The sequence below is a fragment of the Terrapene carolina genome, unplaced genomic scaffold, assembly GCF_002925995.2.
Source record: "Terrapene carolina triunguis isolate 2854851 unplaced genomic scaffold, T_m_triunguis-2.0 Scaffold189, whole genome shotgun sequence".
NCBI classification, from domain to species: domain Eukaryota; kingdom Metazoa; phylum Chordata; order Testudines; family Emydidae; genus Terrapene; species Terrapene triunguis.
In genome coordinates, this window is record NW_020664540.1 from 9,778,030 (window position 1) to 9,806,017 (window position 27,988).

Genomic DNA, 27,988 nt, shown 5'->3' on the forward strand with positions numbered 1-27,988 from the left:
GTGACTTGATCATGGTTAATAAAGTCTAGATCCTCAAAGGTATTTAGGCACCTAATTCCTTCAATTCAATGGGAGTTAGGTGCCTAGCTACCTTTGAGGATCTGGTACCTAAGTACCTTAATTGGGAGAAAATTCTGGGTAGGAAATGGCTCTTTAATTTAGTGTAGAAATATACAGAAGAACCATTGGCTGGAAGTTAAAGCCAGCCACAGTTGAATTAGAAATAAGACACACATTTTTAGCAGTGAGGGTGATTAACCAGTGGAACAAACTGCCAAGGAAAGTGATGGATTCTCTATCTCTTGACGACTTCAGATCAAGACCGGTTGCCTTTCTGGAAGACACGCTTGGGTCAAACACTAGCTATTGGGCTCCATACAGCACCAACTGGGTGAAATGTAATGGCCTGTGATCAGAGGTGGAAGTAAGCTGGTATGGTCCGGTACGGTGTACCAGCAAGAGCCAGTACGCCGTGCCGGACCGCACCGGCTTCCGCGGTGGGGATTTAAAGGCCTCGGGGCTCCCTGCCGCTGTGGGGAGCCCAGAGCACTTTAAATCCCCCCTGCAGCTTCAGCAGCCGGGCTGGGGCCGGGATTTAAAGGGCTCAGAGCTCCCGCGGCTGCGGGGAGCCCCGAGCCCTTTAAATCCCCCCCGCAGCTCGGTGCCCGGGCTGGGGCCAGGATTTAAAGGGCTTGGAACTCTCTGCCGCTGCGGGGAGCTCCGGGCCCTTTAAATCCCCCCCCCACATCTCCAGCTGCCGGAGCTGCGGGGGGGGGGGATTTAAAGGGCCTGGAGCTCCGTGGGGGCCGGAGCCCTGGGCCCTTTAATTTGCCCCTGAGCCCCAGGGGCTCCCAGCCACCTCTGCAGCTGGGAGCCCCGGGTTGATTTAAAGGCCCTGGGGCTCCCAGCCACAGCCGGTGCCCCAGGGCCTTTAAATCTCGAGAGACCCCGCCTCTTCCGGTTGAGGCCCCGCCTCTTCCGGATGAGGCCACGCCCCCTCAGGACTCCGGCAGTACCGGTAAATCCTGTAAGTTACTTTCACCCCTGCCTGTGATACACAGGAAATTAGACTAGATGGTTTAATGGACCCTTCTGGCCTTAAAATCTACGAACAAGATGAACAAAGGAAGAAGAGAGAATACAGCCCATGACATTAAGTTGTGAGACATGCCTCTCAAATGGGGCCATCTGATTGGCCATTTTTGACACCATGGCGACAACCCTCATAGTAGCCTAACAAGCAAATGGGACAGATGCCCAGGTGAGTCATGACCACCGTTTTTAAAAGCACTTTGCATATAGGGTTCACTCACACAATCTGTCTTGCTTCATCCCTCCTCATCCACTACATGAAAGCAGAGACAAGCAAGGGGGTGACAGAAATTCCTTATAATATTTACCCCCCTCAGTCTCCACGTCTCTGCCATGGGTTTTTTTTGCTGATTTCAGCAAGCAGTTGTGTGGTCTGTGCAAGGGGGTGCAGCCTGCCAACACTTTTCTCTTTTCAGCTGGTTTAATTATTCTCTCGTAATAACTCGCCCCTTTTTCTATGGAGAACAGATGATCAACATGAATTGCCTGGAGACTCGGAGCTGTTGTGTGCATTGACGGAACGTTTTCCAACCTCCTTTTATCAAGCTGAGGCGTGTGAGCTCACCATGCTTTTTCTGGAACCTCCATGTCAATAATGAAGGAATTGCCAATACAAATATGAAACTAAAATGTCTTCCACGATGGGCACATTTGTCAATATGTTGGTGAAATTGAAACACAGGCGGGCAGCTCCAACAGCTGCATTGAGCTTTGGCTCTACCACGCAGCTCCCCAGCGATACAACACACCATTTGATGAATTCCACACTCATTTCTTCATTTCCAGTTTATGAAAAGATGGATTAAAAATTTGACACAATAGTAGCCGCAGGCATTATTTTCCAGCAACATCATCCCTGAAAGCTTTTGGAATCGTCTCTAAGTCAGGACGCAATTCAAATCAAGTTCAAATCAGCGTTGTTTAGAAAACTGACATCCACTATTAGCAGAGTGTTTCTTTAGAAGAGATTACTTGTGTCCATCATTTAATCAGTGTCACCACACATCATTACTAACGATAGAAATACTCTATAGAATGACGACATAGTGGGAGAAAGGACCCACGCTGGCATTATTTGAAATCTGAGTGAAGGGCCTAACAAGAAAGCTAAATTATATGTTTGCTCTTCAGTTATACTTTGAAATCAACTTGAGAGGCAGATTCTACACAGAGCTCAGCAAGAAAACCATTTCCTTTACATTGCATGACCTGGATTGGAGCTGGACTTCTGTGCAAATATGTACAAAAGATGGGATGCCTTTCAAAAAAAATATGTTCCAGATCAATGACAAGTTGTTGGATTTGATGCAGGAATCACTAGATGAAATTCTATGGCCTGTGTCATACAGGAGGTCAGACTACATGATCATAACAGTCCCTTCTGGCCTTCAAATCGATTCCGTCTATGTATGAGAACATAAGCTGGGCCTGAACGTTCCCCAGTGTGTTGACCATATAAAGTTTTGGTATCAGTTATACTATGATGACCAATTACATTTCAAGAGACTCCTTGCTAAGGGCAGGAGTTGAAATTAATATAATTCTTGGAATGAGCTAGCAGATAAATTCATTTGTGAACCAATGTTGCAAATCTATAACAAGAGAAATCAGTAAACGTCAGCCTAAGTAAGAACTCCCTGTGCTGATTCTATTGCTTCGCTTGGTAGGCATTCATGGTATTGTAAGAAAAGTTTGCCAAATTTTGGTGCAAGTGAAAATGTGGAATAGCATCACTCCTGAAGAGAAGTTGTGCTGATGGAATAGGCAGAGTGGTTGGAATAAATCTGGTGTCCCTTGAGCCTTCATGTGCTGCTTCTAACTTATTGTCTAGCTATGTCCCTGCTTCACAACAAAGTAGTGGACAGCCAATAAAATGGCTAGTCAAGCAGCTGTAGCCTCCGGTATACAACTAGCCAGTAAAGGTAGACATCATTTGACTATCTTGGGTCCTTTCTCCCAAACAATACTGTACTTCACAGTAGCATTTTTCCTATTTCCGAGATGTCTCTCTATTTAGCTGTGTCGCCATTGCATAAATTCTTCACTTACACTTAATGCCAGATTCGATCTGGACGGACCACAACAGGGTTGCAACAGGTATAAATCAGGTGCACATTTGACCCTTCATCTTGTCAGGCCTAGATCTGTACACAAGTATGTGATGGAAGGCATAGGGATTGTGGAACAGTTTGTTAGTTTCGGAAATGTTCACCCACCATGAAGTTCGTTAAGGTTTGATATGGGAATCACAGCAAATCTTCTTTAGCTATCTATAGTACTCACAGAGCCCCACATTATTGTGGTATCTGAGTGACTTACGATCTTTACTACATATTTATCCGCACATTTTATGGCTGGCAAACTGTGGCAGAGAGAGAGACTAAGGGTGGAATGTTCAAACGTGCCTAAGTGACTTAGGAGCCTGAGTTCCATTTGAAAATGATGTAGGGCCAAATTTTAAAGGTATATAGGCACCTAGTGGGTTTTTTAAAGCATCTAGGTGCCTAACTGCCATTGGTTTCAGTGGGAGTTAGGTGCCAGGGCATTTTTGTGCGTCTCACCGGGCACCTATCTGCATCTTTAGGATCTTTAAAAATCTGGCCCTTAAACACTTAGAAGCATACGTCTCATTGAAAGTCAATGGGATTTAGGCTCCAAAGGCCCAGATCTGAAAGGTATAGGAGCTAGACACCTAAATACCTTTGACGATCTGAGCCTTAAGTGCCACTTTTGAAATGGAACTTGGGCTCCTAAGTCACTTAGGCACATTTGAAAATGTTACCTTAAGTGACTTACCCAAGTTCACATGGGGATCTGTGGCCAAAGGGAGACCTGAACCCAGGTCCAAGACTAGTGCCCTAACCACTGGGCCACCCTTCCTCCAGTTAGAGGGTAGAATAACCACTGGGATGTGTATGTTATTCTAATCTTGCTAGATTTCCAGTCAAATATTTGCAATTTGCCTTCTCTTCCCCACCCAGCTCTCACCACCCCTGGGAGAAAAGAGCCTAAAATAAGTGGTTGTGTGTCTTGTGCAGATCTACTCTGCGATGGAGTATGGATTGCTCCAAAGGAGATTGTAAGGCAATGCACAGGAATTGTTGGATTGTAGTTTGTTGGTGTACATGAAAATGGACTGAACACTTCAATAGTCTACTCAATAGGGCATCAACAGTCGATCAGCATGGCCTTGATCAATTTCCCAAGAAACACATCAAAGAGGATCTCGACCTCCCACCATCAGTTGAAGAAATCATGAAAGCCATCAAACAATTAAACTCTGGCAAAGCGTGCAGAAAGGATTGGTATTCCAGCAGAATTTTACAAAGTAGAAGGACCAAAGGTTATTGAAGTGTTTCATGACATCTTGAGTAGCATTTGGAAGGAAGAAGAAATGCCACAAGACTTCAAAGATGCTATTATTGTATCACTGTTCAAAAATAAAGGCAGCAAAGCTGACTGCGGAAACTACAGAGGCAATTCCTCTGCACAGCAGGGAAAATACTAGCTCGCATTTCAGACTCACTGCAAACATATGTGAGGAGAATCTGCCAGAAGCGCAGAGTGGTTTCAGACCAGGTCATAGTACTATGGACATGATCTTTGTCATAAGGCAGCTCCAGGAAAAATCTTTAGAGCAGAGCATGAACTTGTATGCAGTTTTCATTCACTTGACCAAAGCTTTTGATACAATCAACAGAGAGGGTCTATGGGCATAAACTGGGCTGCCAAAGAAGGCTCATACAAACCATCCATCTGTTCCACGACCACATGACAGTACAAGTGCTCTCCAGTGGTGACTCTTCTGACACATTGGAAATCTCCAATCGAGTGAAGCAAGACAGCATACTTGCTCCAGTGCTGTTCAACTTATTCTTTGCCTGTGTCCTCATCCATTCCATAAAGGACTTGGATCAGGTGAGATACATCCACTACCGACTCAATGGCTCCCTCTTTGATCTTCGAAGACTCAATGCTAAGACCGAGATGGTGGAGAGAATTCTCGTCGAGGCACTTTTTGCAGATGACTGCGCCTTGAAGGCCCATAGACATGATGACCTGAAGATCATCATTGATAGATTTTCTGAAGCATCCCACCTCTTTGGCCTTATCATCAGTCTTGGTAAGACAGAGGTCTTGTTCCAACCTGCACCTCATTCCAATGCCCCAGCGCCAGCCATCTTCATCCAAGCAACACAGCTGAAAAATGTCGATCAGTTCAAGTATTTGGGCAGTACCATCTCTAGTGCTGGTTCCCTTGATAAGGAAATTGCCTCCAGAATTAGTAAAGCCAGCCAGGCACTGGGTCGACTCCGAACAAAGTCCTTAACCAACACAACATTTGTCTGTCCACCAAATTGAAGATCTACAGTGCAGTGGTTCTAACATCTCTCCTGTATGGATCTGAGACATGGACTTTTTATAAACAGCACATTCAACAGCTTCAGCAATTTCACATGTGCTCCCTCCGCTCAATAATGAGCATTCGCTGGCAGGACACAGTGACCAATATTAAAGTCTGTGAGAGGGCAAACACAACCAGCATTGAGGAAACGCTACTGAGAGCACAACTTAGATGGACTGGATATGTCATCACAATGGAAGACCACCGCCTCCCAAAATAGATTTTGTAAGGAGAGCTGAGTCAGGGCAAAAGAAAGAAGAGTTGTCCATATAAGCGCTTCAAAGGTAACCTGAAGAGCAGTCTCCAGTGGGCTGGCATCAATCTCAAAGAACTTTAGTAAATGGTTCAGAATAGGACTCACTGATGGTCCCTTACAAGATCAGCATGTAACAGGTTTGAGCAGGATCAATGAAATCATCTCCACATTGCACATGAAAGGCACCACAGAGGTGCATCATCAAACATCAGAGATACGGACTTCCCATGCCCTCAGTGCGACCGACTCTGTGCATCAGGGTTCAGACTTCGGAGTCATATATGTAGCCATAGATGAGAATTGCGACAACATAGTCATCATTGTCAGCAATGGACTACCAACAACAAGAGTACATGAAAAATGTGCACTGTGGCCAGCCACTGAAAGACAAGGGCACTGGTTATAATGTGGCCACGACGACGAAGGACACTTTCAATGTAACCCTAGCATTGTATGTACTGTACCCACATGACCACATCCAGGAGAAGGATATAACTTCAGAGCAGTTTCAGACAAGGTTTTGAACGTACTTTAATTTCCTTAGGAACCAGGAAGGAGGCTCAGTATATCAACCTAGGTATTCATCTGGCCCCCGTTATTGGGGTAGCTTAACTCCTTTCCCATGTTACCTTCTGCCCTTCCTGCTCCCTTTATGGATATTTTCATCATTAACAAAAATCAAAGCATTTGCTCTAGTTTCCTTTGGAGCCTGGGTTCTTACTCCTGCATTTCTTCGACGGCTGATCTGGGTTATTTCCCTAAAACAGTTCCAGAAATGGACAATGACTGGGTTTGCTGAGCAGCTCCGCAGTTCCTGTGCCTGACTCAGGGAATATTTGGGCACATACATAGCAAGTGAATATAGTTCCAGGGCCAGTCCCCCTTAAGTACTCCCACCATGGTAAAATTGTTTTTTATTTTCTAACTTCTTTCTTTAAAAAGAAAACTCTTTTATAGCTGACTGATCAGTCCCTTATCAGTCCTGATCCAGCAAGCTGATCCTCACGGATGGCCCCTTGGATAGACACAGGTGTTTATTCATGAGGGAGCAGCTTTCAGGACCAAGGTCTTAGCTATGAAGTGGAGGCAACACATATATAGTTTGTGGCTCATAAGGGGATGCTGGCTTTACAAACGGCTAGAATGGTTTTCAGAATGGGGTCTAGGACTTTTTCATCCATAGCTGTCAACACAAATATGAAATGGAAGAAAGAACAAGAAATCTTGATCACTGAAAAACGAACATTCTCAGTGATGATATGTGGACATACTGCTAACATAAGCTGAAGTTCATAGGCCAGAAGTCTGCTGATTTTAATTAACAGATTCACTCTCTGCATTATGGATTTGATCCAGCTGCCATGGAAGACAATTGGGCCTCTTTTCTTTATCATCTGGCAGGTTGGATCAGGCCGTATGCTCTGATGAGAACATCAGTGGGAGTTCTGTTGTGGAGGGTGGGCATCTCATTCTCAGCCTCTCTTGGTCTAAAAAAATGCAAAAATTTTACGGAATTAGGATTAAAAAAAAAATCTAAATGCAGCTCACTTAGGACCTGGCTTGAATTAAACTAGTGTCCCAGAGAAAAGAGTCCAATCCTATAGCTGCCAAGAATCAGCTCTGTCAAGTAATCAGCTCGTGATTGCTGTTGGCAGCTGCGTTGCGTGACTGTCACCCCATCCAAATAAATACCACCAATGAGGCTCTTAGGAGCATAGTGGGAGGAACAATCCTGTACTAATACAAAGGGAAGGACTAGATGCCCTAGGAGACCTTTTCTATGCGTAGTTTCCAAGTCTATGCCTTGAGTTAATTACAATTTTTATAGACAGTCCCAGGAATGGGCTTGGGTTACTGGATTTATGTCTCAGCTCACACTCGGTTTTAGTTTTATGGGAAGGTGACTTTGGTGGCTGTGAAAGTAAAGGGCTGATAGCAATGACTAGTGCCATGGACATGATGAGCAGGCCCAGCACCAGCATCCCAGTGCATTGAAATCCTCCCCTGCAACAGCCCTGCTGGTCCAATGCATGGTATCTTCTCAGCAGAGACTGTTGGTCCTAGTGAATTATGGCAAACTGCGTCTTCATTTAGTGATGCGGACAGACTTATGCTTAACTCCAGAACAACTCTGCCCCATTCACTTTTGCTCTTCAAGTCTCCAGCAGGCAAAATCTGGTGCATTAATCCACTCCGTCATCTTATTTATTCTGATGTAGACACGTATCTTTTAAGAGCATCTATCCTGGGCTCTAAATACCCCTGACAGCTTTTAATACAATAAAGATATAACTCCAGCAGGCAACCGAACCCCAGAACATTAAAACACACCGAAACTGGCCAACAGCGTTGAAATGTCTCATTTTCCACCTCATCAAACCCATCCAATGCAGACCACCACAAAACCCTAAACACAAAGGTCAACAATTACAGGCTATTTCTGGCCAATGCAGGGGAGTGAGTTGCAAGTGTTCTGTGCCCATAGGTTTCAGTTCTGACCTGCAACAACCATTCTTTTCTACAGATGCTTTTCTACAGATCTTTTCTACAGATGCATAAACTCGAGCATGTGCCAAGCAGAGCTGCATCATTTGGGAGTGTTATGATGTGAGCAAATGTTTACTATAAATATGACACTAAATAATTGGCTTTGATAGTGACTTAAATCCTGTATGGCCCAGTTTGGCCAAATACTGATCTAATATTGATATTGGTATAAACCCAATGCTGTAAACCTAAAGTAACTCCACTGGCTTCAATAAGATCACAATCTCACCCACACTACATTGGCAAGGCATGTTAAATTCAAGCTTATCCCAAAAAAGTACAATGCTATTGCAATCAGAAACCATGAGTTAATGCTTCCAGTTCATTTTCCATATGTTATAGTTTGGTACATATCATCTCGCAAGATAGGGAAAACATTACATGCTGATATGGACATTGGTTGTAAACATCTAGAACATTACAGTTAGCCAACATTAATCTTACCATTTAAGGGAACCTGTGTCTGCTATAGGGAACTCAGAATTTACTCTGATGCATGGATAGGGTTGACAGGCATCTGGTTTTCAACTGGAACACCTGGTCAAAAAGGGACCCTGGTGGCTCCGGTCAGCACTGCCGTTAAAAGTCCGGTCAGTGGCGCAGCAGGGGCCCAGGGCTAAGGCAGGCTCCTTGCCTGCCCTAGCTCCATGTAGCTCCCGGAAGTGGCTGTCAGGTCATTGCAGCCCCTAGGCGCATGGGCGGCCAGGGAGGCTTCACGCACTGTCCCCGCCCCTAGTGCCGGCTCGTCAGCTCCCATTGGCCGGGAACCGTGACCAATGGGAGCTGCAGGGGCAGCACCTGTGGTTGCGAACGCAGTGTGCGGAGTCTCCCTGGCCGCCAATGTGCCTAGGGGCTGCAGGGACCTAGCAGCCACTTCCTGGGAGCCGCAGTATGTGCCACCGGGATCCCACACCCTGAACCCTCTCCCGCACCCCAACCCCCTGCCCCAGCTTGGAGTCCCCTCCTGCACCCAAACTCCTGCACCCCACATCCCCCCAACACCCTGCCCCAGCCATGAGCCCCCTCTTGAACCCCAAACCCCTCATTCTCAGCCCCACCCCAGAGCCCGCACCCCCAGCCAGAGCCCTCACCTCAACCCCCTGTCCCAGCCCGGTGAAAGTGAATGAGGGTGGGGGAGAGCGAGTGACGGAGGGAGGGGGGATGGAGCGAGTGGGGGCAGGGCCTCAGGGAAGAGGCGAGGCAGGGGGCGGGATGGGGTGTTCAGTTTTGTGCAATTAGAAAGTTGGCACCCTACCCAAGTACTGTAATTCAGAAATCACCTGTAACCATCCAACCCAGCAGTCACCAACTTGTCAGAAACCTGGTATATTTTCTATTTAAGGGACAATAATGTAGAGGATTGCTACAGAGCCAAGACCTTTCCAAAGAGAGAGCCCACTGGATCCTTGTGGAAAAAGAGAAACTCCATCAGCAAGTTCACTTTATTTAAGTCTGTTTTGCTTTGGTTTTTTGGCACTCAACTACCGTTTTTGTTCCACTAGTTCTTTTCAGCTTGCAGGACTCATGACATCATCATCTTTACATGCTCACTACACTGAGACTTTGTTTCCACAGAACCTTAAATCTAGGCAGGTCATTTTTCAGAAGATGATGCCCTGACATGATTTGGTATTGGTGAAATTTCCAATCACAGCTAAGTTTCTGCTGAGTTTCCCCCCGACTTGAAGGATTTGTAGCAATCTTTTTCCATTTTGGTCCACTTCAGCATATCTGTATAGATACTTGATACAGTAGGAGGCAAATTGACTTTACGTTCCACCCTGACCCAAATTTCTAATATTTTTCCTAATAATCCGCTCCTCAAATTAAATAAAAGCACTCGGAATATGTTAGCCAGAGCTTAATGCCTTCAGTTTCTTTAGGGATTGTTTTAGCTGTTTATTCCTTGTTTAAGTGGTGGCAGATGACAGAACAAGAAGCAATGGTCTCAAGTTGCAGTGGGGAAGGTCTAGGTTGGATATTAGGAAACACTATTTCACTAGGAGGGTGGTGAAGCACTGGAATGGGTTCCCTAGGGAGGTGGTGGAATCTCCATCCTTAGAGCTTTTTAAGGTCAGGCTTGACAAAGCCCTGGCTGGGATGATTTAGTTGGGGTTGGTCCTGCTTTGAGCAGGGAGTTGGACTAGATGACCTCCTGAGGCCTCTTCCAACCCTGATAGTCTATGATTCTAAGCGCTGCTATGCAGCCATGTCGCTCTGAAGCCTGAATTCAGAACAAGAAGTGTAGGCCAACCATCAGGCCACCAGCTACAAAGGGCCAGAAGCCCCTCTGATTTCCTACGCAGTGTGTTTTTATCTGCCTTTTCTTGTAATGGCAACTATACTAATAAATTCTTTCGACACGCCTTTGGATTTTGTGTTGTTCCAGAAGCGGTCCGTTATCGTGGAGCATTGAGATGGCACGTGAAATAAAAAGGTGAAGTGGTTTCCCTGGCAACAGTAACCATGTATAAATGATCAGCAGTCCCTCTGTATCCTGCGCTATGCTTGCCAGTGCACATACCTCTGCATGGATTATAGTCATGGCAATGAGGAATTCATTGTATAACGAATGCCCTCTGCTAGGCAGCATATGTTCAATCGATTCAGCTTCTGCTGAATATTTTTAGGTACAGCAGAACCCTAATTTTAGCCAGGGCCAGATTAAGCCATAGGTACAATGAGCTTGTGCCTAGGCCCTACTTCCTGGAATCACGCAACGTGGGCAGAATCTTCGTTTTCATTTTTTTAAAAAAAGAATAGGTTTCTAGCCCACGAGTGCACAGAAAAGCTTGAACATGTGACCTGAGTGTAAGTGATACAGCAGTGTCTGCCTGAGTCTGCAGACAGCCTGAAACAATAGCTCCGAGACATGTCAAGAGCCCCATTCATCTCAATAGGGTGTTAACGCCAAGAGCCATTGCTTTGAGGGGCCCCCACCAATAACAACCCAGTAGGACTGTGTGTGGCAGGAGAAGAGGGAAGTGGGCTGAGCCCACCTACCCCAGTAGATACCCCAGCAGTCAGATGTAAGTGTTCCAGAACCCCCTTCCCCCTGCTCCCATCCCTACTTCTAGAGTAGGTGGAGAGGGGGGGAGGAAAACCCTGTTGCTCCCCGGTGGAGGAAGGGGTCTTGCTACCCTTCTTGGGGGTTATAGGAAAGTCCCTTGTGGATGCTTCTCAGTTCCTCCTCTGATTATGGTCGCTCGCTGCTTGTGGTACTTCTTCCCGGGGGATGCCAGCACGTTCTGTATCCTCTGTCACTGTCTTCTGCTGCTTTTAGCCTTCCTTGTTTTCTCTTTCCCACCTCAGGCACCCAGTTTAATGCTTACTTACATGTCCCAACCACCTAAGCCTTCTTTCTTTTATGATATTTAACGTGTCCTTCTGTGTCAGCTCCCTTCTGTCTTGCATGTGTTGTTTTCAGGGGCGGCTCTATGTATTTTGCCGCCCCAAGCACGGCAGGCAGGCGGCTTTCGGTGGCGCGCCTGTGGGAGGTCCGCTGGTAACGCGGATTCGGCGGCATGCCTGCGGGAGGTCCGTCGGTCCCGCGGCTTCGGCGTACCTGCTGCCGAATTGCCACCGAAGCCGCAGGACCGGCGGACCTCCCGCAGGCATGCTGCCGAAAGCCACCTGAGAGCCGCACTCACAGCGACCAGCAGGCCACCCCAGGCACGCGCTTGGTGTGCCGGTGCCTGGAGCCACCCCTGGTTGTTTCGTCTTCCCAGGAAATGTGTAGTGTTTTCCTCAGCCCTCTGTGATGGGCAGCCTCCAACCTCTTTTTGTTAGCCACTCTCTGCTCCATACAGAAATGTGCTAAGTACCATCACACTGTTTAACTTGGCCTTTAACTTGGTGTGGAAACCGTGAGACCAAGACTTTAAATATCCAATTGTAACCCTAGGTCAATTTGTTGTGGTCCTTAGGGTGGGGAGAGAGGAGGAGAGGCATTTTATAATGGAAGAACAGACATCACCTTAAGTCTAATCCCATGGAAATTCTGGGCACTATCTGACAGTCGGTTATTCTGTTGAAAGGCTGTCTCATCAGAGTGGTTCAAGGAAATTCTCATCACTGTTTGAGGAATAATGTTGGTCTCAAAAGGAAGAGTGTTACCAGTTATGCAGCTCAAGACATCGGTTCCTATAATGCAGCTCTTGCCTAATTTCTCTGCTTTAGCTGATTTAGCGGGAATGAGAAAGTTACTCTTTCACCCACGTAAAAACGATGTTCTTGTTATTCCAAGAGACCCAGAGGAAACAGCACTCCCAGCACAGGAAGTTTAGGGGAGAGGTTTCCAGACACCAGACTTGAACACCCCTAGTGGAGACCTCTGCAACCAGTGGGCCGGATTTTGCATGAGAGGCACAGGCCTGCTACGGGGATGGCACAAAGCTGCATTGCCCCCAGGGTGACCTCCAGGAGGTATTATATTTCAAGCTGGCCTGGCACAGCACCTCTGGGAGCTCCCAGGAGCGCACGGCTGCTGCATCAGCCCTTAGTAGGGTGCAGCTTGCACTAGGCTCTGCAGCTGGTGGGGCAGCTGGACAGGGCCATGGCTTTGTTTTTCCCCTCCCCTACTGGATGTCTAGCAGCCTGGGAGGCACTCGGAGGGAGCAGCCCCTGCATTCAGGAGAGCTCAGGTCTGCAAATCCCTACCGTGCCGGGTATGAGCGATGCACACTGATGAAAGACCTTATAAACTAACAGCTTCCAGATTTTTGACCTCAAGCTTTTACCCTTGGGAAACAGCTCACAAATCAGATCCTTCTTACTGGAATTAGCTGCGGCGGCCATGGGCTAGAGCTGACGTATGCACTGCTGTGCCCAAAACACTCCCCCGAAGCACACTCAGCCTACTGACTAGTATCAGTATTATTTGCTAAGTGCTCACAATGTCCCGTCCTCTCTGCTCATTGCATAGCCCTGCTCCGACTGATGCTCACACTACTCCAGCCTTTGCTGTCTTACCCTACCCCCAAGATGGCACCAGGTGATCCCCCGCTCCTTACTCAACATGGGGGAACAGAAAGGCCCCAGTCCCCCAGGGGATGGTCACTTCTGGGTCACTCAGAGAGGTACTATCACCGCACATAGCTGCCACTAGCCCACACAGAGGAGCTCAGATCCCCATAGCCAAGGGGGCATGGCCAGCAGGAGAGGGAAAAGCGCTGAGAGACCAGCAGCTTAGGAAAGATCAAGCCTTGTGTTTGTTAAACCTGTATTTTGTGCCACATTTGACCTCGGCCTTAAAGTTATCAAGGGCGACAAACAGGCTTTTCCCTTAGGGCGGCCCCTGTGCTGGGGAGGGATTGATAAATTCATCAAAGCTGGAAGACATTAGAAAATTGTATCTTGTACCATTGACGTTCATTGATTTCCAGTGCGTTGACCATTCCAGCATCTTGGCGCTGGCCACTTTGCAGGGCTGCATGAAAACGTCACTGGGCAGCCCTGGTTAAAATCATGCCTTAACAGACCAAACGATAGCATCCCTGTATTACTCCGTCCGGAGAGCCTGTTTAGTGGGAGTGACATGTAGGAGAGGAGGCCTAGTCCAGTGGTTAGGTACTAGTCTAGGATTTGGGGAATGATCAGGTTTGATTCCTTGCTATGCTACAGAATCCCTGTGTGACCTCGGGCAAGAGGCTTAGGCCTAGAGCCTCAAAAGTGTTTTGGTGCCTAACTCCCAATTTTTTTGGTGCCTAACTCCCATTGTTTCAATAGGAGTTTGCAGTGGTGTGGGAACAAGTTGTATAGTTGGGGTGCTGAGAGCCCTGGAACCAAACTGTGAACCGTGTATATGATGAAAATCACTCGAAGCCAGGGGGTGCAGCAGCACCCCTAGTTCCAGCACCTATGGGAGTTTGGTGCCTACGTATCTTTGAGAATCTGGGCCTTAGTCTCCTCTGTGCCTGTGCCTCTGTTCCCCACCTGCAAAATGGGTATAATAGCCAGGGCCGGCTCCAGGGTTTTGGCCACCTCAAGCAGCCAAAAAAAAAAAAAGCCGCGATCACGATCGCCGGCGGCAATTCGGCGGAAGGTCCTTTGCTCCAAGCGGGAGTGAGGGACCGTCCGCCGAATTGCCACCGAATAGCTGGACGTGCCGCCCCTCTCCGGAGCGGCCGCCCCAAGCACCTGCTTGCCAGGCTGGTGCCTGGAGCCGGCCCTGATAATAGCACTTCCCTTCCTCACAGGAGCGCAGTAAGGATAAATACAGTAGAGACTGTGAGGTGCTCAGATACTGTGATAATGGGGGGGGGGGGAAGAAGGGCATATAAGTACAGAGAAGTGCCAGAATGTGCATCAAAGTCAACATACAGGATCAAGCCTTGAGAGACAGCGTTTTAAAAGCTCAGTATACGCTAGATACCGAGTCACACAGGGAGCGGCGCCCTCCTGGAAACCTGGCCCCAAGTGTCTTATTAAGAACCATACCATGGAAAATGCTTTATGGCAAATCCATATAACCAATGGTCTTTCGCTTCCTTTCTTTCTCAGCTTGCTCACAAAATTGCTTCACCAACTAGCATTCCAGCAGACGCTGACGAGGTCTTGGCAAGCCAAATGTCCCTGACGCCGCGTGAAACCAATGCCAGGCGTACGATGGCAGGAGAGGCACCTGGGCGGCCTCTCCCGGCTTCTCAGCTGAAATGTACCACAGCGGCTTTTGCACATGGGATGGGAGTTGCTCAGGGCAGGCGTGAGAGGAGACTGTGCTCGCGTCTTGTGAGGAAAGCTCTGAGAAATAAGCACACGGTCCTGCTAAGAGGCAAAGTCCTCTAGTGCTTATTTGATTAGCTAGAGCTTAGTGCTCTGTCAGCCAAGAAAAAGAGTAGAGGGGATTTTCTCTGCATTTGTGGCGGGGGGATGTATTTAGAAATGGGCAGGAAGTTGGGGGGGGGGAGTCTCAATTTTATTTTTCTTTGATTTTGGACAGATCACCGCCCCTCCCCCACCTGCCCATGGATGGAGAAAGGGCAAAAGGGAAAGGGAGATGGGGGGAGGGAATCATCCCAGTCCTTCTCGCAAAGAGAGAGAGACAGGGGCAGGCCAGGCCCAGAGCTCTCAGAGCCCCCAACATTTCCCACAAAAATGCGGGTCCGTTGTTCAGAACCTGAAATAATTATCCCCAAAATGACTGCTTGGCGGGAGGCCAAAGATTGCTTCATCAGCATTTAGCAGCGCTGCCACAGCATGTGGGAAGGAGGAGGGCTGGGCGGGGGGGGGAAGAAAGAAGGAGAGCTGTGAGAAGGCAAGACGTTTTTCTTCATTGCCCTCTGATGCCCCGCCTCCAGCCCATCCGAGGCATTGTAAAGCCACCAGCCTGTGACACGCCACAGATGGCTCAGGAGAAGCCCACAGACCCAGCCTACGCACATGTGTCTCATTTTGCATTCAGCCACTAGCCAGCTGCAGCATTTCGAAAGCGAAGGGGCGGGAGAGGGTGAGTCCATTAATCCTACTCCACAGCAGAAGGCTTGACCTAGCGCTTCCTCGTCCCCTCCTGACACTGACTCACTGTCTGCTGTTCCCCTCACAACTGGGTGGGAGATGGTTTTTGGCAAAAACACACACGCCCAGCACTCCGCAGAACAAGCACGTGTTCCTTAGGCCTGCTTGGTCCTTTACCAGTGTGCAGCAGAGGAGGCTGAATGAGCGAGCCCTTTGTGCTGTGCAAGGGAATCAGTGGTTTCACACATTGTCAGTCGTCTCTGTCCCCAGGCTGATTTTCAGGGCTTAGGCAGTTACAGATCGCAATAACAGACACGGTCAGAGCACGGGCCCTCAAACCCAGGTTTGGCTGGTTGCACGAGCATCGGCAGTTTAGCACAGGAATGGCTACAGGCTCCACTATGCCTGAGAGTGTTTTCTTGTCACGACCCAAGTTTAAGGAGGCTGTGCGCTTGAGTGGTTACAGCAGCAGTCTGGGCGCTAGGAGGATTCTTGGTTCCAGCAGAAGATCTTCCAGGGGTGTTACCTTGGCTTCACAAAGGAGCCATTGTGCTTCTTTATGCCACAATGAAACCCAGATGGAAAAAGGAGGCCCAGGCTGAAAAACATGCGGCATCAGATCTGAGCTTTCCAGAGTAAACCTATGTCACCTCCTAAGTGGGGAGCTGAGCAGTGAACTCGGGGAGGTACTGCACCGTGTACGCTAAGATGTGGGACAACTTGCATCAATAAGGGTTAAAGGGTACATTGCAATATAGTGAAAGGAAACCCCAATCCAAGCAGAGGCTGCTACCTTTAAGATCATGTCCTCCTATAGGATACACTTGGGCCATCCTGATGCAATTTACCAGTAGGAAGACACTGCATAAGGCCTGAAATCTATTTTGATATGCTCTGCTCTCCTGAAAGCCCAGCTTGCAGAAGTCAGGAGAGTCGCATCAAAGGGAGTGTCCAGTGAACGCTGAGAGAGGTATCAACCTCCTCTGTGTTACAGGGGCACAGGCTTGAGTATTTGTCCATCTGCCACTCACCCATGGCCCTCACCACACCCCTCTCCTGCAATCATAGCATCACTCCGCCTCCTTCTTCCTCCTCCCTTCCCCCCACTGGTAGAATTCCCCCCTCCTGGTTAGCCTTACCCCCCTATAGTACCCACCAGCTCTACCTACCCTTCCCCTCCAATCTCTCCCCTCCTCCTACCAGCTCAAAGCCAGATCCCATACCCTGCTCCTCCTCCTCACTTCAGTGACATTCGCCCCAACCCGGTCCTCCCCACCCTCTCCCCCTCCCACATCCATCCCCACCATCACCTCTGACCCTCTCATGTACCATCCTTACCCTCATGCCCAGCCCCCTCTTTCCCCACTCCCCTTCTCTTGCCGTCTCTGGAATGCCCACCCCATCTCTCAAATAGCACAGCCGTCCACAACAGTCCCCTCCCGCTCCTGGACCTCAGAGAGAGCCTGATCCCTTTGTCTGACACGGCTGCTTCAGCATCCCTCTCTTGTGGAGGCCTCTCCTCCCACATTCCCCGGCTTGGATCAGACCATGAAGGAGTTGTTGTGCTTCTCCTCTTTCCTCTCTGCCACTTCCAGCCCACCTTCCTCCCCGTCCCCACTTTTTGTCCTCTTTTGAACAGCACCACATCGGCTCTTCTCTCCTCTCCCCCTCTGCCAGCCACCCAATTCCTCCCCTTAGCCTTCCTCTCTGATCTCACCTCCTGGCTCTTCCTCGCCTCGCCACAGGTCGGCCTGAGGGGCTGGTGATCAGCACGGTCATGCTGGGAGCCAACATTCAGGGGTGACCATCGCTGTTTATTTCACGGGAGAGGTTGCACAACAGTTCTGCTTGACTTTTATGTTTGTTTGTTTGCACCTTTTGGGGGGAAATGGGGGTGGGGGGGCAGAAATGTTTTCCACCCTACATGTCGAAATACCTGGGGCCGGCCCTGACTCACCGTCTGCCACACTCATCTTGAGTGACTTCAGCTTCCATGTGGATGGCCCATCCAGCCTATTAGCTGCACATTCCCTCGCCCTCACCTCTCCATTCAGCGTGATGCCCTGGTTCAACTTGCCCACTCACCGAAAGGACCAGTCACTTGATTGGGTCCTCACAAAGCACCACTCTCTCTGATCTGTCGGTGAGTTCCCTCTCCCAACCAGCACCTGGTCTCTCTTTCCGCAGCACCATCACTCCACCACATCCTGTCGCTCGGCCTTTCCAGGACTTCCAGTCTATCAGCACTGAGGATGTCCTATCTGCTCTCAGCCTTCCCCTCCCTTTCTTCTATTGATCCAGTTGTTGATTCTTTCCGTGCTTCACTCTCCGCCAGCCTTGACTCTCTGCCCCTCTCTCCCCTCTCTCCCATCACAAGGCCCTGCCAACTCCCAGCCCTGGCTCAACCCCCTTCTCCCCATTCAATTCCTCCACTCCTGCTTGTGCACTACAGAGCATCTCTTTCGGAAATCCTGTGACCAGGCCGACTTCCTCCGCTGCGCATTTATCCTCTCCTCCTTCAGTTCTGCCCTCTTCCTCGCTAAACAGCTCTGCCTCCAACTCAGTTCAGTCCTATCTCTCTGCAGTCCCAGCTGCCTTCTCACCACCTTCGACTCACTCCTCAAACCCTCCGTTCCTCCTCCCTCCACTTCTCTTTCTGAACAGGATCTCACCCATTTCTTCTAAAAGATACTTGACAAAATACAACATGACATTGCCCCTCCCCTTGGCTCGCCTTCCCTTCTCCTCCTGCAACTCTCTTCTTTCTCCCCATCACAGCCGCAGAAGTGTGTCACCTGCTCTCCTCCTCTAGCTCCTCCCTTTCCCCCATTCACTCCATCCCATCCCCTCTCCTCATCTCAACGTGTGCCCGCTCTCGTTCCTTCCCTTACTAGTCACCTTTCTGCAATGGGGCATGCTCACCACAGCGCCCCCTTGGGCCAAGACACAGCATTGCAGGGATGCTTCCCACTCCAGTGCTCTCCTTCTGTCAGCCGATCGGGTTCTGCAGCTCTCTCCTTCTGGGGGACTCAGCCTTCTGGCCAGGTCACACTTCACGTTCAGTCCCCTTCCGGGGCATCAAAAGTCCAACCCAACCAGCCATGCTTCTGCCCCTCTTTGGCTATTCTTCAGCCCACCATCTGGCCTCAGCTCTTGTCCCTTCTGAGCTAGCTTTTTACAGGCCCTAGCCCAGGGACTCCCACAGGAGCCTAAGCTGCTCCCTGTAGGTTCTCTCCCTGCAGAAGCCTCCAGCTCTCTGCAGCTTCTACCACAGCTTCCTCCTCAACTGTTTTCTCTCCAGCCTTTTTATTATGAGGGCCAGGTGTTTGCAATACAAATACCCGACCACCGTCCCCCTTAGTCCTGCCTTCTCATTGACGAAGCCCTGGCTGGGATGATTTAGTTGTGGTTGGTCCTGCTTTGAGCAGGGGGTTGGACTAGATGACCTCCTGAGGTCCCTTCCAACCCTGATATTCTATGATTCTATGATTCTACAGAGCAGATGGGGCTGATTAAACAGGGCAGGGCTAGCCCCAGACCTCCTGGCCCTTACAGACATGTCTACGTTGCATCTGGGAGCGAGTCTGCCACCCAGTTCCACAGACTTGTGCCAGGGGGGCTTGTGTCAGTGCCCTAAAAATGGCTGTGTCAATGTGGTGGTTCTGGCTGCAGCGTGGGCTCTGAAGCCTGGGCAGGGGGAGTATTTGAGAGCCTGAGTCATCATGTCAAAGCAACGTTCACACAGCTATTTTCAGAGCGCTAGTGCGAGCCCCTCTACCACAAACCTGTGGGCCGGGGCTGGACACCCGGTTACACTCACAATACAAGTCTCTCCCATCTGAAAAATAAAGCACCCACTTGCCTCTTCAGCTAGTGCCTCATCTCCCATCTCCCTTTCACCTCTAAGCACCTTGCATGCACTGTTCACCAGCATTGCCTGGCATTCCTCTCCTCCAATTCCATCTCGACCCTCTCCCATCAGCTTCCGCCCCAGCACTCCTTTGAAATGGCCCTTCTCTTCTCCCTCTGTACCTTAGCTCTGGGTAATCTCATCCACAAACACAAATTCAATTGCCATTGCTATTCAGATGTATCCCAGATCTACCTCTCCACGCCCAGCCTGTCTCCTGGCCCAACTGAAAACTCTCTGTCTCTCTGACAGCTCCTCAGCTCCATTTACACAAATCAAAAATAGCAAAAATCAAGGCCCATCAGCTAAAACAGATACTATGATTTATTTCCCAGAGATTGCATGCCTGGCATTGGCCATGGGGCTCGGGAAGCTCTCTCAGTAACTGAACTGCTGCACACAAGGGGCTAAAACCTGAACTCAGCCTTCTAGCTACCTATGTATCCCCATCACGATAGTATCTGGGTGCCTCACAATCGATAATGTGTATATCCTCATAACACCCCTCTGAGTTAGGGCAGTGCCATTGTTGCCATTAGACAGATGGAAACTGAGGCACAGAAACTGCCCCAAAGTCACCCAGAAAGTCTACGATGGAGCAAGGACTTGAACCCGGGTCTTCTAAGGCCTCAAGTAGTGCCCTAACCTCTGGGCCATCCTTCCTCATCCTAGCATTATTGGTAGTTACTGGAAATGGACATTCTTCATAACTCAGGCTTCAGCTAGCTTTTACTAAAGTCTCATCCGGCCTTTTTATCCTCTTAGTTTAAGGGGTTTTTTTTTGGTTTTTTTTTTCTATTTTCTGCTCTGAGCTTCTGTAAATCAAAGCATCAGACCCTCCAATACAAATGTCAGGAACAAGGAACATTCTTGTTATTTACGCTCCAGCAGTGCCTAGAAACCCCACTCCTGATCAGAGCTCCATTGCACCAGGCACTGTACAAACACCTCTCCCGATGCTCTCCACCAGCATGCTCCACAGCTAAGCGCCTGTAGATCTAGGGTCAATCCCTGGGGAAGGCATATCAGTGCTGCTAGCAAAATGAAATACGGTTCCCATGTACTTCATGCAAGCATCTTAATTCCTGGGATAAATTGCCACTAACCTCTGATGTCCTAATTCCTGTGCTATCAGCAGGGCATATTTTTCTACCCACAAAGCAAGCGGATGCAGCTGCAATTGTGGTCCTGCCATTGGAACAAGCATGGCACTGCCCCACTCAGGGGGGAAATGGGAAAATCAAACAAAGCTCAAACAACTCATCCCCATTCTATACACCATGCACAGCTGCGAATGGAAGAGACTAGCTCTTCCCCTGGCAGGAACCAAGGCATGGCAGCTGCTAGGGTGTCCCAGACTGCATAGCCCACGTGTACCCCCTTTCCAACAGGTGGCTCCAAATCACCACCATCCAGACATCATTAAACAACACAGCAGAGGTCCGAGAGGCATTTTCAAGGGCTACAGAAAGGCTTCTATGAGCACATGTGCGGCTAAGATAAACTTGCAGTCAGTGAAATGAGGATAGCTCTTGGGAGTTCAGGTGGGGAGCAGCAAAGTATTCGATTTAGCCCAATCGCCCTTCAGGAAGGTCTCCCAAGGACGCGCTCAGCCTGCTGCAGCTGCATGCACGTTTTTATTTGTATTAGCGGATTGACTTTGGGTCCATCCTGCAGCAGGGATTTCTAATTGTATTGTGCTTGCTGCAGCAACATGTGATTTAATTGCTACGCGCCTGTTTCCTGTCGCGCTAGGGCTCAGATAAAGGAACGCTTTCTCTCTTACACAGTGTGCACACCTCACAGTGCTCCCAGGGCTGGGATCTGAACAAGCTAAAGATTATCTAGGGCCTAATTCACCACATTTATGCGTTGAGAATTGGAAATTGCTTTTGATTTGCTATTATAACTCTTACATCGTGATGTTAGACGCTTGCGGAGCAGCTGTTTATGAAATAGTCTACCTGTGGCTTTCTACAAAGCCAGGCAATAGAGACTCCAGGAGGGAGAACGCATTGCCGTATTGAAATACTGGCTCTGATCCATTACATCGTACACAGTCACATTTGAAATTGATGTATTTGCCGTAACCACCATAAGAAAAGCGAGAGATGGCTGAACAGTATCTGTATTGAACAGTGAGATGCTAACATGACCCTTCTCGTTCCTCTTAAACACATACGCTCAAAATATTCAGCTAACTGAAAATTTAGAAATTATTTGTTAAGTATGCATGGCTGCTGCTGACCAGACAGAGGAAGGGCCGACAGGGGGGCCAGCTGTAAAGAAGTAGCCTGAAGGAATCTCCTTCCTTTGCTCTTCACCTTGTAACTTCAGATCTCCCCAGCAGTAGAGTGACAACTGTGTAGACACCCCATGACCAACTCAGTCATCGGGGCATCATTTCAACGAGTGGGTTTTAGCCTAACTTTGCCCCACTCCTTTCCAGGAACCCCATTTTTACAGAGGGGGAAACTGAGGCCTATACTCACAGAGGAAGTCAGCGGCAAAGCAGGGAATCAAACCTGGGCCTCCTAGGCCAGCACCCCAACCACCATGCTGTACTTCCTCCCATGACTGTTTAATACACTTATAAAATGTATTACTGAGCCTCCTCTCCAGCAGGTCCACAGAAAGCTGCCTGCAAGCTAATGGGCTTAAGCTTTTAGCCTGAGCAGGTGCAGTTCACGTTTTCACTTCTGCAGGTCCCAGGGTTCAAACCCAACTGTCACCCCGAGCGAGGTCAGTTACATCAACGGAAACTGCACTTTCCTTTCTTGGCCCACTGAGTGCCCCAAAGAAAGAAATCATTTGTTACTGTTGTGATGACCAGAGACCTGAGCTGAGATTTATTTTAAAGCGAGACTAGAGTCGTTTGTCTACTAGTGCCGAGACTCGAGATTTAAGATTCAATTCCTGGCACTGTCACAGACTTCCTGTGTCTCCTTGGCAACTCACCTAATCCCTGTGTCCCTCATTTTCCCATCTGTCAGATGGGATTAATTAATCCTTTGTCTGTCTTGTCTACTAAGACTGCAAGCTCTTGGGGGCAGGGACTGTCTCTTACTGTGTACTCGGTCATGGGGCGTGTACGTAACACCAAGCACAATGGAGTGCTAATCTGGTGTGGGTCCTCACTGCACAATTGTCATGCTAATAATTAATAGCAATAGTGTTTATATCTGATAAACAGTTGTCTGCTGCTTTAATTACAAAAGGACAGTGCTGCCTTAGATCAAGAAGTTACAAAACAAAGCCTTGCACAATCAAAGCCAAATGGTCATCTTGCCTCTTGAGAAAATTCACTGCTGGCCTAAGTGGGTGTGTAACAATGCCCCACTATAGCCATCAAGAGTGTTTGAACCTACAGCCTTCATCAAGGAAGCGTAACCCTTTAGCCAACGGAGCAGGTTTCGTAACTAGTAACAATAGTAGGCCGTTATCCTCTACTAGCTCAGCCTGCCTACAACATACGTCTCACCAGTGGGACATAGATGCCATTCCATGGAAGTCCGGACGCTCTGCCCACTTACGCTAGCAGTGATTTTGACCCAGAGCTTTTACTGTCTTTAGGTATCAAGTCAAAAAACCCAGAATCAATATTACCCACAGTCAGTGCTGTTTCTTTAACTAGTCATTGGTGGCTCAGGCCACACCACGCCACACTGCAACTCATAAAAATTCACCATATCAATGAAATGGGAAATAAAATTCATGCAAAAGCCTCCTCACTTAGCTGTATTCTCTTTGTAGGTCCAATGAAGAGGCCTACTGAGCCCCGGAGCCGGTTGTACTGAGGAGACAGGGCTTGCCTACAGTTGTCTTTCCAAAATGTACCATGAAATTTAGAAATGAAGAGTGCAAGTCAGCTCCACTAGGATGCTGTAAGCTAACCTGTGATTATGAATGGTTGTGCAAGGACTCTGTGTGTGCATGTGCACTCTGTGTGTGCATGTGTTTTCATGCTTCACATCTCAATTAAGGTCTTGTTCAGTGAAATTGACATGGGGGTGTCGGGCGGTTTAAACCAGGTTTCCCATTCATACCCAGGTCAATTAATAGGCTAAGTGCAGAGCTGGGCCCTGTGAGTATTTGGAGTTAAACATCAGTGGTACAAGTCATCAGCTAAGGGCTAGTCTACACTGGAAACGTTGAAGCGCTGCCGCAGCAGCGCTTTAACATGACTTGTGTAGTTGCAGCAGAGCACTGGGAGAGAGCTCTCCTAGCACTCTAAAAAAACCCACCTCCATGAGGGGCGTAGCTACCAGCTGGTGCACTGTCTACACTGGCGCTTTACATCACTGAAACTTGCTGCGCCCGGGGGGGGGGGGGTTTCACACCCCTGAGTGAGAAAATTGCAGCGCTGTAAAGTGCCAGGGTAGACAAGTCCTGAGTTTCACTTTTTGATGGACACATACTTTGCTCTATGACACATTTGGAATCTGTATACTGTAGCCCTAGCACTATAGAAATTATTGTTTTGGTCGTGTTAGAATTAGCATGGCCCTATTAGTCAGTTCCTATATAACCAACATATAAAGAGCTGCAGGTTATTTTCATATAACCAGGGATACAGTGAAAAGAATAACAAGAATCATGAGTGAAATTGATAGAGGGAAGGACAGCTTTGAAACATTTTAGTGCTGGGGCTAGTTCTTCCCACACACCAGTCACTTTCTGAGATCCCATGAAATCTCCCTGCTCTGAGCCCCGAGATCGCAGCATCAGAAAACAACAGTACATTCCCCTGTAGAATAGGCCAAAAGTCTGCAAACTACATGGAAAAACAATCGACTTGGCAGCTCTGCAGATTGTTCCTGGGAAGCCGGAATGATGCTTGACCTCCTGGAAACAAGCACAGCATTCACTCTCTGCTTCCAAAGAAAGCGTAATCTAATTCTATGAAGTATGAGGAGCAATTCATACACTGGATAAAGCATTGCCAATAGAAGAAAATAGCAGGACAGATCGGGGACATGCTTTTTCCTGTCGAGGAGTGAGTCTAAGCGGAGTGAAAAAAACCCAACACTTTTTCACCAAGACTATTCCCAGCTGTTGGTACATCCGGAAACTGACAGTTTGGGCAACACTATAGATGTTCCTTAAGAAGGGCCTCGTGGGTAGATAAAGAGGAATGAAAGGTTACACTTTCATCCCATATGAAATAGACCAGATGGACCCCAGCATGTTCAAAAAATAGATTAGAGCTGTCTTTGCATTACATCTGAAACTTTGTTCCCTGTAGTCATGCTATATACTGATTTATAGGAAGATACCTGCAATCAGGGTGCTCATGTATGAAGAAGAGACTTTAATGATGAGCTGAGATATGGAACAAATGATGCCGATAAATCCATCACCTGCAGCTGGGACAGACACGGACGGCCACTGCTAAAAAAAACAAACTGATCAGGAGAGCTGGCAGGCTTGTTTTGATTATGCTTGGGATAAGTCTCAGTGCCCTTTGATCCCATGATGTTTTTGGAGCCTATGTTGCTGTCTAGCAGCAGGGTATATTTTTCTATCCCAAGGAGCAAGTGGATGCAGCTGCCTATCGTTGATTTATAGTAGGAAGGGACTGCTAGCAAACCAAAGCTTCTCACACAATAAAATTGCTGTATTTTCACTGCCACAGTCAGCGAAATAATTAGAGTTCAGTTCTGGCAATTTCAGGTGGGAAGAGCAGAAAAGCACTTTGTATTTAGCATAAATCACCTTCCCAGTTGATCCCCAAAGGATGCTCTCAGCATGCCACAACTGTACGTTTTTATTCATAGGGGCCGATTGCGTTTTGATTCCATCTCTGCTCCAGGGATTTTAAATTCTAATTGTTGGGCTTGCTACAATGATGTCGTGAATTCACTTCTAGACTTCCGTTTCCTGTGTTTGTCTTGCCTTTGTTTGGAAAAGCGGAGGCTTCTTTGCAGATCTTACATTTCCACAGTATCAGGATCAGAAGGAGACTTGGGGGTGCATGTCTCTGTGTGTCTGTGTGAATCCTGCCTGACATTTAGACTGAGAGCTGTCTGGGGGAGGGACAGTCTCTTTCCCTACTTGTCTACAGCATCTAGCAAAATGGGGCCCCAATTCTTGATTGGGACTCCTAGATCCTACCGTAATATGAATGAATGATGAACAAAAAACAATAAAGGGTCTGGCTTAGCACATTTATACTTTAGGACTGGTTATTGCTTTTAATTATCGATAGCTTTTGATTCAGTTTTAGGGGCTAATGAAGCAGCTATGTATTACTATAAAATTTGGGACAAGGTTGTACCCCGGGCGTTCTATACAGACAGATGATCTATGTGCTTCTCATAGTCACGTCAGTAGGAAATTCAGCTCCTGTTCCATCTTTTTGCTCAGTTTTACACATGCAATGGTTACATTTGCCATCAGCATAATCAGAACCATGAGTGAATTAATCGTTGGCTGCTAGTAAATATATGTCATCGTCTGATTAATTGCATGGAAATTTCTGTGCTCAAGCTAGTGATAAAAATCAAATGAAAAACGTGTGAAAACTCCGCTCTGTCACACATGCCTGGCTAATCCGACATGGTATTATAGGCACACAAACGCCCATGCCATAGATCTGTTAATATAAAAGGCCAGATTCTCAGCTGGTATAAATCAGCCCAAAATGTCTGAAAAACAAGGAACCGTCATTTTAAAAATAACTCTCTGATCTACCTCCCCCCCCAAAAAATAAACCAAAAATCCTGTGAGGTTTTTCAACCCCTTTTCCCATTACATAAATAACCACCTTCTATTATGTCAACATGCTGCAAAGCCCCTTTCAGCACAGATGAAAGGCTTGTGTACAGAAATTTCCTTCTCTTCCCAGATGCGGACAAGATGCCTAGAGACAGAACGGTGCTTGTGCCCTACAGCAGTGCTGGATCAGAGCCCTCGTTCCCGGGAAGCAGGTCTGACCTACGCACAAGCCAGCAGGGAAGAGCGGCCCAGCCCACTGCAGCGGCCTAGCCTGGCCAGTTCACACTGGGTACAGCAGAGACAGAGGGAAAGTCAGCCATTCAGAGAGGAGAAGGAAGCGCTACAGCAGAACCCCTTCGAATCCTCACATACAGGATGCCCGTCACCAACCATTAGCATAGCTGCATACTGCTCCATGGGGAGCGTTTGCCACTCGCTAAGTCGGGTGTTCCTCCGCTGAGTGGCAAGAGGGACAGTACTTATCTCTATTAACCTCTGACCTTGCACAGCTCACATCTGCAAACCATCCCCCACCGACATGATAGCGGAGAGGCAGGTATTCTTTTCTCTTTTGTCTGCTCTGAGACATGCTCCCCAAGGCCACCGGGGGCAGCTGAATCCTTGGGAAAACCTCCATTCTGTGGGGAGTTTTCTGCAGACTGATTTCTCTCGGCAGAGCGTAGAGCTGTCATTCAAAGCTGGGCCCTGCGGGAGGCTGGAAGATGATGCTTCAAGATTCTGCCGCTTGGAGGAAACAATACGTTGCCATTTTGTGATCAGTAAAAACTCCTGCATGGCTGTAACTGGCAGATCTGCACCAGTTTTAATTAGAGGAAAACAGAACCACTGATCACACATGGTATTTTGTTATATCAGGAGAGTGATCGATGTACAAAATAACAAACACACTCTAACACAAAAAGCAGCAGAACTTGTGTGATTCCCCCATTGCAAGGGTGGGAAAGCCAAGGACAACCCATGGAGCAGGTTCTGCACCCAGGCACAGCGTGGTGCTGAACTCCTGGGTTCCAGCCAGGGCAGTGCAGAGGAATTTGGCAGGTGTGGGGCAATGACCAGTGTATACTATAGCTACATGGATCTACCAGCTAACCCTGTCTTTACGTAGCGGAACTGGTTGCTGTAGCAGCTGCAGAGCACCTCCAATGGCATTCCAGTGGAGGCGGTGGAAGGATTCTGTACTCTAGCCACATGGTGCAAATACATAAGAACGGCCATACTGGGTCAGACCATCAAAGGTCCATCTAGCCCAGTATCCTGTCTTCCAACAATGGCCAATGCCAGGTGCCCCACATGGAATGAACAGAACAGGCAATCATCAAGTGATCCATCCCCTGTCGCCCATTCCCAGCTTCTGGCAAACAGAGGCTAGAGACACCAACCCTGCCCATCCTGGCTAATAGCCATTGTTGGACCTATCCTCCATGAACTTATCTCGCTCTTTTTTGAACCCTGTTATAGTCTTGGCCTTCACAACATCCTCTGGCAAGGAGTTCCACAGGTTGACTGTGCGTTGTGTGAAAAAATACTTCCTTTTGTTTGTTTTAAACCTGCTGCCTATTAATTTCATTTGGTGACCCCTAGTTCT